The 13,275-nt window shown below is 46.4% G+C and overlaps 1 protein-coding gene across 2 annotated transcripts in view; it reads right to left on the bottom strand.

Moving 5' to 3' along the window:
• PRR16 (proline rich 16) overlaps nucleotides 1–13,275 on the bottom strand; it is a 133,499-nt gene that overhangs the window by 105,397 nt on the left and 14,827 nt on the right. The window contains exon 1 of one of the 2 annotated variants that reach the window (XM_081943550.1): nucleotides 3,169–3,219. The exons of the other annotated variant lie outside the window; for it this stretch is intronic. The gene's annotated coding sequence lies outside the window, so the exon portion shown is untranslated. Of the gene's footprint in view, nucleotides 1–3,168; nucleotides 3,220–13,275 lie in introns of those variants that run through there. 2 annotated transcript variants of the gene reach the window in all.

The following is a 13,275-nucleotide window of genomic DNA, read 5'->3' as shown; positions in this document are numbered from 1 at the left end:
GCCATTTTAGAGGGAGTGTTTTATATTTTGCCAGTTTGCCATTTGGCATTGCATAGAATGCCTTGGAAATGTATGACATATTAAGTGTTTCATACTTTGATGTCTCATTTTCAGCGTCTATAGATTTTCTAGGCATTCTATAAAATGCCTAATATCACACACTAACATATTCATTATGCAAAAGGTAAAATAAGGGTAAAATTTTTAAAAAAAGAATTTTAGGAGCACACAGAAAATGGGTGTGATGCTTGCCATCTTGGATCCTCCCGTCAAAAATCTATTGTTATGGGAAAAGTAACATATAACAGATGAGAGGGGCATATAAGAAAAACTATGTTTTATTCAGTTTGGAAAAAAGCAATCCTTCCTGCAAAGTATAATAGGCCAAACTTCACTTTGTATATCCCAATTATTTTTTTGTATATGCAACATTTTTTTCTTCTATATACAAAAATTGTTATTGGGATCTTGACTTGTTTTTAAACTGTTTTAACATGTCTGCTGGCTTTTAAATTGGTTAGATTAAAAAAGGTGTAGATAGAGAGTTAAAGATTTGCTCTGTCACCCTTATTTTCTAATTTCAGGCCACTTCCTACTAACTCTCATAGCTAGATGTGAAGCTTTGTCTGAATCTATTCTACACTATACTTTTTAATCTCATTTCCTTTGTGCTTATAAACACTGTTTCACTATTCATTGTTCAGGGCACCCAAGGTCTGTGGCCCCTAACCTTTTGGGTTTGTGGACCGACGGGGGGGCTGGGGGGGAGAAATGCTTCTGTTTGAGTGGCAGGTGTATGCACAGTTCCACTTGTGCGAGTGGTGGTATTTGCTGTGTGTGAGAGTGCCTGCCTATCTCGCCAATGGAACTATGAGTGCACACTCACCTACTACTTGCACAGCCCAGTTCCAAATGAGCTTCAGTTCAGTATTGGGCCGCAGCCCAGGGGTTGTGGGGCCCTGTCCTAGTAGCATATGTATAAACAGAATGCCACTTCTACTTTGACCAATTGCTATGGACTGTGATTAGGCCCTCTGCATGTGAAGACTACATCAAATGAAACAAACAAAATGTTAAAAAGCTATGATGTTTATGTAGTTGCTTACTAAGCACATCTAAATTATATGAAAGTAACCAAAATATATTTACAATCCCGAAGGCATGTCATAACTTTTGAGCACCCCTAATGTTTGGAAATTGAAAGTTGAAAAATTTGACATAGCATAGACCAGGGCTGTCAAACTCCCAGCCCATGGGCAGGATGCGTCATGTGCTGGCCACGCCCATGCCCAGTTTAGCAAAGGGGAAAAAGGTTCTGATACATCATGGGAAGCTACTGTGACAACATGAGTGTGACACCACTGCCCTAAACAGTATAATTAAGCTAACAATGTTCATGTTTACTGCTCCTTGAAAACATCAATGTTGCATTAAAGCTGCTAAGAAGGAGAATTAAAGCTGCTAAGAAGGAGAATAAGCTCCACATCCACTAATTATTTATGCACAGAGAATCCATTTTTACTATTTTCCACAAGGTTAACATTTTTTTTGCATGTTTATTAAATAAGAATTGTCAATAGTTTTAAGATATGCAAAAAATATTCAGTAAGTCAATCAAAAGGTGGCAGGTTTGAAGCACAAATGGATTCAGTGATGCACAAAAATCGCAAGTTTAATGGCAGGCAATCAATTAAATAAATTGTCGGTATAGACAAATTTGAATGAAGCCAAAACAATTATGCACACTAACCACTATTTTTCTTACAATACAAATAATCTTTATTTGGATAGTTTTCTGCTGATCACTGGCAACACCTATCTGTTCTGTTTCCCTTTGATAAAACACTAACACTCATTTATTTGTTTATTAAAAGTTAAGCAAATAAAATATGTTCTAGCAGATACCTTATACCCATAATAATATTTTCATGTGATACAATGCAATGGAATTATCAAATCCAAATGCATGCTAGTCATGATCTTATCAGAAAATTCAGATGGAAAACATCACCGTTAAAAAGACTGCAAAATGTCTGAATTGTGATATTACTTGTCTTTCTTTCTCTTCCTGAAGCCTTCTTCAATAAAATAAAATAAAAAATTTCAACAGCAAACATATTGATTTATTCATTTTCTCCTAAACACAGATTTCTATTCTGATATATTCGAAACACAGTTTAACAAAGCCAGATTATTCAACTGACAAAAATATACATGATATAATTTTGCATTTTTGCCAAATATCAAAATTTTCTTAACTCAATAGCTCGGGGGTGTCAAACTCAAGGATGTTTAGATCTAGCCCACAGGGCTGTTCTGGAAATAGTGAAGGACCGGTCCATGGTGCTTGTGCCAGCAAAAAAGAATGAGGGAAATTTCTTTAATGCTCCACCTTTCCCCATTGGTTCCCAGTTTCCTCTCAGTCTTTGGTCCAAACACTGTTTTTTTGTTCCCTAGAGGAAATATCAGTATGAATTGATTATTGCTAATTGATTTAATTCAGTTAATTGACTACTCTAAATTTCAAATTGCTCGAGCTAGTGCCCTCCGAGATGGGGTCTCTGGCTCATTTCGGAGTGGGAGATACCTTGGGGCTTCTCTCCTGCCCATGGGCCATTGGGAGCTCTGTCCAGTCCCCGGGCCAGCGGGGGTGAAAGACTTCGTCATTGCAGCTCTGCAGGACGGCTGCAAAGATCAGTGAGCCTTAGAAATGGCGCAGCTGGAATTCATCAAGATAAGCCGCATCTGAAGAGAAAGAATTCTACTGGTAAATGAAGCATGCAACCCTCCTGAGCTTTGTTTTTACTGACAGAGAGTTGCAGGAGACCATCCCAGCTGAAAATGGAGCTTGGGAACTCGTTTTTTCTGGGAGAACACTTGGGCCACCATAGGCGTCCACCCCACTGACATGAGTGACATCATGCTGGCCATGCCAGTCTAGCCACACCCAGCATGGGCCCTCAAGATCAAACACAATCCGGATGCAGCCCTCAATGAAATCGAGTTTCACACCCCTGCAATAGATACTATTTTCAAACTTGTAGAAAAGTTGAAAATAGATATTAGGCTAAAGTAATTTAACTATCAGGGAATAAGTCCTGCTTCACTTGAATAGAATTGAACATAATTGGGTAAGATGACAATGCTAAATTACCACCCTATGTTTACCTGATATGTGTGAGATCATTTCCATTTTTTTCCTCTTTTCCATATTTATTTGCTCGTTCTGTGTGTCAGAGAGAGGGAGGAGGGGAGAGAGAGAGAGAGAGAGAGACAGAGAGACAGAGAGACAGAGAGACAGAGAGAGAGAGATATCAATGTGTGGACATAGTGAAAGACCGTTGGCGTAACTGAACGGTCATTCTCTGGGCGCTGCGGGAGAGTCCAAGCATGGGTTAACACAGTCTAACTGCCCTAGGACTGAGTGAGTTTTTTTGTTGAACATGCCTCCCTTTGCCTCTGCAATTCAGTTTAAAAACGAAGAAATCGCCATACAGGACGGCCGTTCCTCAGTTCCTTTAAGATCAACCTTGATCAATCAACAGACCCTGGGCGGGGTTGGACTCTCCTAAAGCGCCCAGAGAATGACCGTTCAGGTAAGCCACCGGTCTTTCTCCTGTGCGCTGCTTGGAGAGTCAAAGCATGGGACATACCCAAGCTATTGTGTCCCAAGGCGGGTAGAGTCCAGAGTGTCCATAGCCTCTGCAACCTTTTGTAAAATCCGTCTTCCGAAAGAGGCTTTGGCTGAGGCAAAGGTATCAATCTTGTAATTTTTAATAAAAGGCCATGGGTGACGACCACGTGGCTGCTCTGCAAATGTCAATGATAGACACCTGGGTCGCCCAAGCAGCTGAGGTAGCTGCACTCCTCGTTGAGTGCGCAGTCACTCTTCATGGCGCAACTTTGCCCTGATGCTCGTAGGCGAGTTTGATGGCCCGCAGCCAGCGCCCAATCATGTGGGACGATACCTTGCGGCCCAGTGACCCAGGGTGGAATGAAATTAACAATGACTCAAAGCGTCGAAAGTCCTTAGTTCTTTTGACATAAATACGGACTTCCCTCCTAACATCCAACTTATGCCAGTCCTTTTCCTTAGGATGGGCAGGTTTAGGACAAAAGTTGGCAAGGATCACTTCCTGGGATCTGTGAAAGTGAGTGTTGATTTTTGGAATAAAGGCGGGATCAAGCCTCAGTATGACCCTATCAGGATGTATAATACATAGATCCTCCCTGACTGAAAGCGCAGCCAGCTCTGAAATCCTATGCGCCGAGGTGATGATGACTAGGAAGGCAGTCTTAAGTGTCAGGTTATGGAGACTAGCCTGCCTCATGGGCTCGAAGGGCACCCCTTTTAGAGCCCTTAGGACGAATGGCAAGTTCCAAGACGGGTAACGATGAACCACCTGACGGCAAATATTTACCGCGCCCCTCAGGAAGCTCTTAATCTGTGGATGTTGGCTCAAGGGTCTAGAAGAGCTACAGGTAAGGACGGTTGATAGGGCCATGACCTGATGTCGGAGCGTGTTGGGTGTGAGCCCTCTGTCCAGACCTTCTTGAAGAAAGTCAAGTACTTGTGGAACGGAACCAGAAATGTCCTTTATACCATTCTTCTGACACCAGTCAGAGAAGGCAGTCCATGTGGCTTCGTATATCCTAGTAGTGGAAGGTCTCCTGGATGCTTGTATAGTTCGAATGACCTTATAAGAAATTTTCTGTTTCCTCAGGAGGTCCCCCTCAAGTGCCAGACGGCTAGTTGTAACCACTGGGGGTCTGGATGAGAGATGGCCCCTTGACTGACGGAGATTTGTTCCTGAGGAATTCTCCATGGTTTCTGAATGGAGAGGCTGACAAGGTCCGCGTACCAGGACTTTCTGGGCCAGTGAGGCGCTACCAGTATTATCTCCGCCTCCTCTGCCAACAGCTTGATCACAACTTGTGGGATGAGAGGCAGAGGGAGAAATGTATATAGAAGTCCTGAGGGCTATTTGCACCTCAGCGCATCCGTCCCGTCTGCCAGAGGGGAGTGGTATTGTGAAAAGAAGCGGGGCAGGTATGTGTTGGTATGAGTGGCAAAGAGGTCTACTTCCGGTTTGCCGAATCTCCTCATGATCTGCTTGAATAGGTCCGGGTGCAACCACCATTCGGAATGGTCGATCGTCTGCCAACTCAGCCAATCTGCTTCCTAGTTGTTGGTCCATGAAATGTGGTCCGCTCTTATGGATGCAAGATGGCATTCCGCCCACCTTCCCAGGGACTCCGCCTCCACCATGAGACTCTTGGAGTGTGTGCCACCTTGCCTGTTTATATGGGCCTTTGTTGCCACATTGTCTGTTAGTAACAGTACATGATGGCCCAAAATCCATGATGTGAACCGGCGCAAGGCAAGATGTGCCGCTCTCAGTTCCAGCCAGTTTATGCTGTGCGCACTTCGCTCTGGCTCCACTTTCCCTCGGCGAGCTGGCCCTGGCAGTGTGCCCCCCATCCTTGCAGGCTGGCATCTGTTGTCACCACGATTCTTTCGGGGTCTTTGAATAGGCACCCACTCTGTACTGCCGTAGTCCGCCACCAATGTAGCGAGCGGATCACCTTTGGCAGTAACCAAACACGGCGTGGTGAGTTGCTGGCCTTCGCTCTCTGCATTGGTAGAAGGAACCACTTTAGTTCCCTGGCATGGTGATGTGCCCAGGGAACTACCTTCAGGCATGAGATCATGATGCCCAGAAGTTGAGAGAGCTTGGCGATTGCCACTTACCTGGACAGGTGGCATTGATGCACTCTGTGTCGAAGATTGTTTAACCTGTCTAGCGACAGGAACACCTGGCAAGAGGTGGAGTCTATTATGGTGCCGAGATGTTGAATGCGGGTGATTGGTTCAAAGTGGCTCTTCTTCCGGTTCACCGAGAAGCCGTGGCGCTGTAGAACCCTTATGGTCACTTGAACGTCCTGTCAGGCCTGGTCGCGGATGGAGGAATGGATGATGATGTTGTCTAGGTAGCATTCCAGACGAATCGGACTAGGCCCCTCCTGATCGTGTTGAGGACCCACGAGTCTGATGTGATCTCCTCCCACCTGTCAGCATATAACTGAAGCCGGCCCCCTATGGGAGAAACCCTTGATGGTCATTTCCCTCGCCAGAAGTGGTGGGAGTTTGCTCCGCCATGAAAGGGCTTCCGAAAGGAATGTTGCTGTTGTTGCCTCCCTCGTGACCCGTAGGAGCCTCTATCCTGGCCCCTATCTGCCGCCTGGGGGTAGGATCTCTGATAATTAGAGGAACTGGATGCCTGAGGGGTCTCCTGTGCTCTAAAGGATTGCTTCCGAAAGGAACCTGAGCCCTTGCGTTCGTTTTTCTTGAGAGTGATGACACCACCTGTCCAGGGCTCCCCAAAGAGCTGCCCTCCCTTGAAGGGGGCGGAAGTGAGCTTCCCTTCGCCTTCATGTCTGCCTGCCAGTGGCGGAGCCACTGCAGGTGATGAGAGGTGACGTTGGATGCCAGTGCCCTGGATGCGAATTTAGCCACATTTAAAGAGGCATCTGCTGAGTATTCAACTGCGGTAATTATTTTGTTGATGTCATGCTTCCACCGAGATCCCCCAGAAGAGGATTTGGACCTCAGTTGTCGCAGCCAGAGGAGGGATGCCCTAGTGAAAAAAGAGGCAGAGGTGGATGCCCTGATGGCCCAGGCCACCGCCTGGTGTGTTTTGTGACATGCCTTCTCAGATCTCTTGTCTTTGGTTTTGAGACCTTCTAGAAGGTCGGCAGGTAAGTTCGAATTGGAGGTCAAAGAGACCACTGGTGCATCCACCTCTGGCAATTTTAGCACCTCCTCCATCTTACTTTCTACAGCATAGAGAAACTTATCTCCACCGCTAGGGTTGTTAAGGGTACCCGGCTGAACCCACTGTCTTTGGACTACGTCCATGAATAAATCTGGCACTGGCACTAAATCTAGGGTAGGCGCTGGTTCTTTAAACAGGCCCTCCTTATGGTCCTTAGCAGAAACTAAAGGGGTGGCCACAGTCTTGGGAGAGGAACCCAAGTCAGTGGCCGCCTTGGCTTTATGAAGGATAGATTTGAATAGAGAGGATTTGAATAACCCCGTTAAGGCTGGCTTATCAGGAGGAAGATCCTCATCCTCCGATAACTTTAAGTCATCAATTTCTCCTTCCCAGACTTACTCCTCGGTAGCCACTGAGGTGCTGGAGAGGGTGGAGCCTGATCCTTGGCCTGCGCCGAGGTAGGCCTAGGCTTTGGAGTGCCAGTGGTTCGGGCCTTCTTCTGCTTGGTGCCCTCGGCTATGCCCTGGGAGATGGCTTGAGCAATCACCTCTTTTATTTCAGCCGACAGGGCTGGGCCCTTGTCTTCCCTGGGGCGGGCCGATGAAGGAACAGGATGCTTCCTGCTCCCTCTAGCATTGCTACACTCCTCCTCTGGAATGATATCCTGAAAAGGTACCAGCTCCTCCCTGATGGATGAGCTGGGAGAGTCGGGGTAACCCCAGGATGCGTCAGGGGAAGAATCTCTGGAAATTTCCCCCACAGACAGGGGAGACCTGTTCCCTTGTGGGGAGTCAAGTTCCCACTCTCCTCTCTGGTCTGAGGTTGGCTCAGGCAATGCCTCGGGAGACCTATCATTCCTGTGGGGCTGTGAGGTCTTTTGTTTGTGCGGCCCCTCCTTGTTCTTATCAGTGCCCCCAGTAGGCCCAGGGGATGCCCTCCTGGAGGTGGCCTTGCCTCCCTTTCCTCCGTTGGGGGGGGATCAAGCCTGCTCCACTTGGAGAAAGGTCCTGCCTGCACTTCTTGTGTCCCCAAACCTTTGTCTGCCATACTGGCCAGCCGGACGCAGCATGGACAGACCAAGGTGAGACGGTGCATCGGCACAAGCCAGCCGGCCAGAAGAATGCCCTGCAATCCACAAATGAGGGGAAGGACGCTGAAGGGCAGAACCTTCTTTTCCTTCGATGGCCGCCTCCCGGGACTGAGCTGTGTCCCGATTTGGGCCTCACTGGCTTTCCGGACAAGGCTCATGGTCCGGCGGCTTTGCTGCTGCTGCTGAGGACTCAATCTGCCTCCTCCTCGCGGCTCCAATGCTCGGAATGCCACCCGGCACTTTAAAATGGCTGCCGCTGCGCGCACAGCTTTCCCTTGCAAAATGGCGAAAAGTGCGCGAAGCCCGTCAAAATGGCCATTGCTGTTGCCGGGCAGATTAAACAGCCGCTTTTGCCGCCAGAGAGCTCAACGGGCCCTCCAGACGATCCAGACGAAGCTGGCTGGGACAAATACCGCTGGGAGGCCCCTCGCCTGCCCCGTCCTCGCCGGCAGCCACCGGACAAGGAACTCACCCCGCGCATTGTTTGCTCACATTCAGCAGGCTACGGGCGTCCAGCAGAACCTCTCAGGCAGCACTTCGTGTAAGGAGTACTTGGTAACTTTGTCAATTCTGGTTGGTAAATATTTGTCTTCTATGTTTGCTGTGGGGAGTCCAGTTTAACTGCTCTAAGACTGAGGAGCTCCCCAGCCACAGTCCAAATGGGCGGACTGAGTTTTTAAACTGAATTGCAGAGGCAAAGGGAGGTGTGGTCAACAAAAAAACTCACTCAGTCCTAGGGCAGTTAGACTGTGTTAACCCATGCTTGGACTCTCCAAGCAGCGCACAGGAGAAATTATGTTTTCAAAGACAGAAAGTTATGAAGTAGTAAATGGTTTTAAAACAAAGCAGGCATAGTTAAATTTCCTTTCTTTCTCTTATCTTTGATTTTTTTTGGCTCAAAAGTTACTATTTTTTCTGTTTTATATAATATTATTTACCATCAAAAAGAATATTGTGATGGGTATGTATGGATTTTTCTGATGGCACAGAACACAAATAAAAGCAAATCAATGTTCTCTGCTTGAAAAAACTTTGTAAAACAACATAATTTTCTTTGTATGTAATTTAGGTCTGCCAACTACTTATGAGAAACAGATGTGCAGAGACTCCTGAAATGCTGTATATTCACATAAGCACATTCAACTGCATGAATTCTGTGGATGCTGTTTTTCATAATGGAGAACCAGCAAGTGGAGCTGCTGTATATTATTAATAAGTATGGTAAGAAGCATGTTGTTGCAAAATTTGGTATTTTTCATCAATATGGATGGATGAATTATTGCTATTATTATTATTACTGTAAGTATGGTCTTGTGAACAGAATATTAATGTGAATATTTGTTTAACTGTAAAGTTCCCTGGGTGACCTACAGTAAATGATTTCAACAGAATTATTGCAAGTATGAAAACATGGGGAAGCATCTATATTGCCTTAATTTCTCTGAGAAACTCAGCATGGAATTTTAAAAGTAAGTATTCGCTCAGCTTTTCAATTACAATGCAGACTTTCTTGCACCTATGTATTTTTATGTGCTACTATATGTAGTACCAATAAAATATTTATTATAAATAGAACTGTTGCGGATTGGAACAAGTCTTTCAATTTTAATGATCCACATACCTAGCTGTTAGAATGACATTTATAAAAAGGCATGTACTGAACATGAGATCAATAGTAACCTCCAGAAATTGTAGCAGACAATCATGTAATCCCTAGTATAGTAGATAGCATTCAGTTAAGTTCAATATAAATCCAGCCGATATTAATTATAATTTTAAAATATAAAATATTAGTACCATTATGTAGAACTAGACTCTAATTCTTCTATTCCCTTCTAATATCATCCACGTTGGTGCTGTTACTCTTATATCAAATTCCTTTTACTGTTCTCACATGATACTAGAAACCAGAATTGGCTATTCAGCCTCACTGTACAATAGCTCACATACAAACAGCAACTCCTATAGAACCATTTTCTGAGATACAATTCATTGGATTTGAGATGTAGTATTCATTAATAAAATACACCTCAATTCATAACTAGGATTGTTCAAAAATTTGCTGTGGTCAGTAACATTTACATGTATTAGATAAAACCATCTGGATATTATTACGGTACACAGAATTGTTACAGTCACAAAAGTTTGAAGAACTCTCTTAAATCTATTTAATCCTAAATATTGATTTAGGCAGTTGGTCAAGTTCCTTGACAATTCAAATAGCATATTACGAAGTTTAAGCTAACAAAGCCAAACCCTGATGCTGCTAAAGGCTGAGCCGGCAAAACATTTCACTGAACACTTCCGTTCAGCGTTAGCAGTCCTTTGAACCTAAATTTACATGGTTTCTCATATCTAATTCCTCTAACAGAAAAGATCTAAATCTCTTGCAGATTACACACAGATAAACCTTAGGTGACACTATAAATTATACAGCTGATAGAAGAGGATATATGAGGTCGCAGATTATTCAACATGATGTCTTGAATAGGATTAACTCTCTCAGACTTTCACAAAATTTCATTTGATCTTTGTTTAGTAATACAGATATGTATACATCTGTGTGTGTGTATATATACACCAGTGGTGGGTTTCAAAAAATTTTGGAACCTACTCTGTGGGTGTGGCCTCCTTTGTGGGAGTGGCTTGCCGGCCATGTGACCGGGTGGGAGTGGCTTGCCGGCCAAGTTCAGAGAACACCAAAGGACCCCACAGTCCTCTCCCTCCTTATCTTTTTCCTTTTTGTCCTTCGACTTCTCCTCCTCCTCCTTTCCCCACAACCCCACTCCCTTCTAGCACTGATGATGTTACCTAGTTTGGTAATGAAATGTCTGTAAGAAAACCACCAAGCTCAGAAAGCAGCAAGGATCCCACTATCCCCCACCTCCTCTTTCTCCCTTTCATTCTCCTTTTTGTCTCCTTTTCTGCTCCTTTCCCCCCCCCCACCCCACCCCGTTGTAGCACTGCACCAGCTCAGGCGCAACCGGAGAAGTTTCTCTTCTCAGAAATGTCTTCAGTGGAGCGGTGGCAGCCTGGCAGGCTGAGCCTGCGTCCCTTTCAGGAGCTCTGCTGAGGAAACTTCTCCAGTCGCGCCCGAGCTGGTGGAGCGCCGACAAGCACCGTCCCGTCGCCAGGGAGACAGTGAGTGAGGTGAATCGTGTGGTTGCTCAGATCACACGGGCGCAGCCCGACCGTTGGGCTGCACCCGTGTGATCTGAGCAACCACGCGATTCACCTCACTCACTGTCTCCCTGGCGACGGGACGGCGCTTGCCGGCGGTCCACCAGCTCAGGCGCGACCGGAGAAGTTTCCTCAGTGGAGCTCCTGAAAGGGACGCAGGCTCAGCCTGCCAGGCTGCCACCGCTCCACTGAAGACATTTCTGAGAAGAGAAACTTCTCCAGTTGCGCCCAAGCTGGTGGAGCGCAGGCAAGCGCCGTCACGTGACAGGGGCAGGGCAGGAACTTACTTCCGGGTTCATTGACCAACGGGATCGCGCGATCTGGTGCGATCCGGCAGAAACCCACCACTGATATACACACACAGTAGAGGCGCGCACACACACACACTGTGTTTGTATATACACACAGTAGAGGCATGTGCGCGCACACACACACACAACTTTCTATAAATCTAACAATGTAGAAAGGTATTTTCTAAAATAGACCAGAATTTGAAAAAAGGTGTTGGTACTTACCTCTTCTCATAGTGAAGGAGGAGTATCCAGGATGGGTTGACCTTGTCCTCTCTTGATCGGATTGAGTCAGATAAGATCTTTTAGCCATGCCTTGGTCACCAGGCTCCACCCAGTTATCGGTGAAGAACTCTATCCAATTTGCTGTCTCATCCATGCTAGACTTTATTTTAGTTTCAAACCTTTATTTATTACTTCAACAGAACAGTTCAACAAACCACATAACAATTTTGCAACATACCCATATCAGGGAGGGGCTGGATACTCCTCCCTCACTATGAGAAGAGGCGTATCAGGTAAGTACCAACACCCTTTCTCCATAGTGAGGGTAGCAGTATCTAGAATGGGACGTACCAAAGCCTACACGTTCGTATGGAGGGTTACACATTTGAGTATATGCCCAAACTTATGCCTGGTGAGGCGTGTCCCCCGCCCTGTGAACAGCCTGCGAGCATCCAACAGCTTGTGTAAGTCCCAGGAAGGGTATCTGTGCACCATGGGTGGTTTAAGATTGGAGGCCCCCTTGAGGAACCGCCTGACCATCGGATGGTGAGTCAGTGTCTGAGATCTACCGCACAGGAGTATCGATGAAATGGCTGAGACCTGTCTCCTAATCATGTTGGGAGCCAACCTTCTGTCCAGCCCCACCTGAAGGATGTCCAGAACTTGTGCAACAGTGGCCGGGACCGGATCATAGCCCCTAGAGATGCACCATGTTGAAAAAGCCCACCCTGTAGTGCCGTAAATGAACTCCATGGGAGGGTCTGCAGGCTGCCTGGATAGTCTGCATAATCCTAGGGGAGAAGTGATCTTCCCTCAGGATGCTCCACTCAAGCGCCAAGCAGTCAACTGGAGCCACTGAGGGTCTGGGTGTTCCAGCGACCCCTGACTGAGGGAGATCCTCTCCTGGGGGATCCTCCAGGGCCTGTCCACTGAGAGGGATTGGACATCAGCAAATCAAGGCCTTCGGGGCCAGTGTGGGGCAATCAGTACCACCTCTGCCCCCTCCACAAGATTTTTTGTATGACCCTGGGGATCAGGGGTAAGAGTGGATAGGCATAGAGGAGCCCACAAGGGCCGTTGAAAGCATCTACCCCCTCCGCCCCCTGTGTCCGGTACCTGGAGTAAAACCTCAGGAGCTGGGCGTTGAGAGGGGTGGTGAGTAGGTTGACCTTTGGGCGTCTGAAGCGCTCTGCCAGCTCCTCGAAGATTGCTGGCTGCAGCTTCCACTCCAAATTGTCCACCTCAGTCTGGCTGAGCCAGTTGGCTCTGATGTTGCCCACCCCTGCTATATGTTCTACCCTCAGCGAATGCTGTCTAAGGTCATAGGCTATCTGAGGTGCTTCTGCGTTTTATCATAGTTGGACATTCAATTCTGAGTTTGTGGTGGGTTCAGGCATGGTGACCGGTCTGTCTGACTCTTTTGCCATGGCTAGAAGGGTGCTATGATTCTATGACTAGAATTAGCTCAGAAAATTTCTTGAATGTATTATGAATTCTTTGAGTTCAATTCACTTGTCGGCCACTAGGGTGCATTGCAAGACTTTGTAGATGCAGGCGCAGTTCATGTGTCAGCCACTAGAGTGCATTGCAAAACTTGTAGATGCAGACGCAGATGCAGTTCACTGGTCAGCCACTAGAGTGTGTTGCAGGGCTTTGGAGATGCAGGCGCAGTTCATGTGTCAGCCACTAGTGTGTGTTGCCAGACTTTGTAAAT

The sequence above is a fragment of the Natrix helvetica genome (assembly GCF_964273705.1).
Source record: "Natrix helvetica genome assembly, chromosome: 2".
In the NCBI taxonomy this organism is placed as follows: Eukaryota; Metazoa; Chordata; class Lepidosauria; order Squamata; family Natricidae; genus Natrix; species Natrix helvetica.
This window is presented reverse-complemented; position numbering and strand designations above follow the sequence as displayed.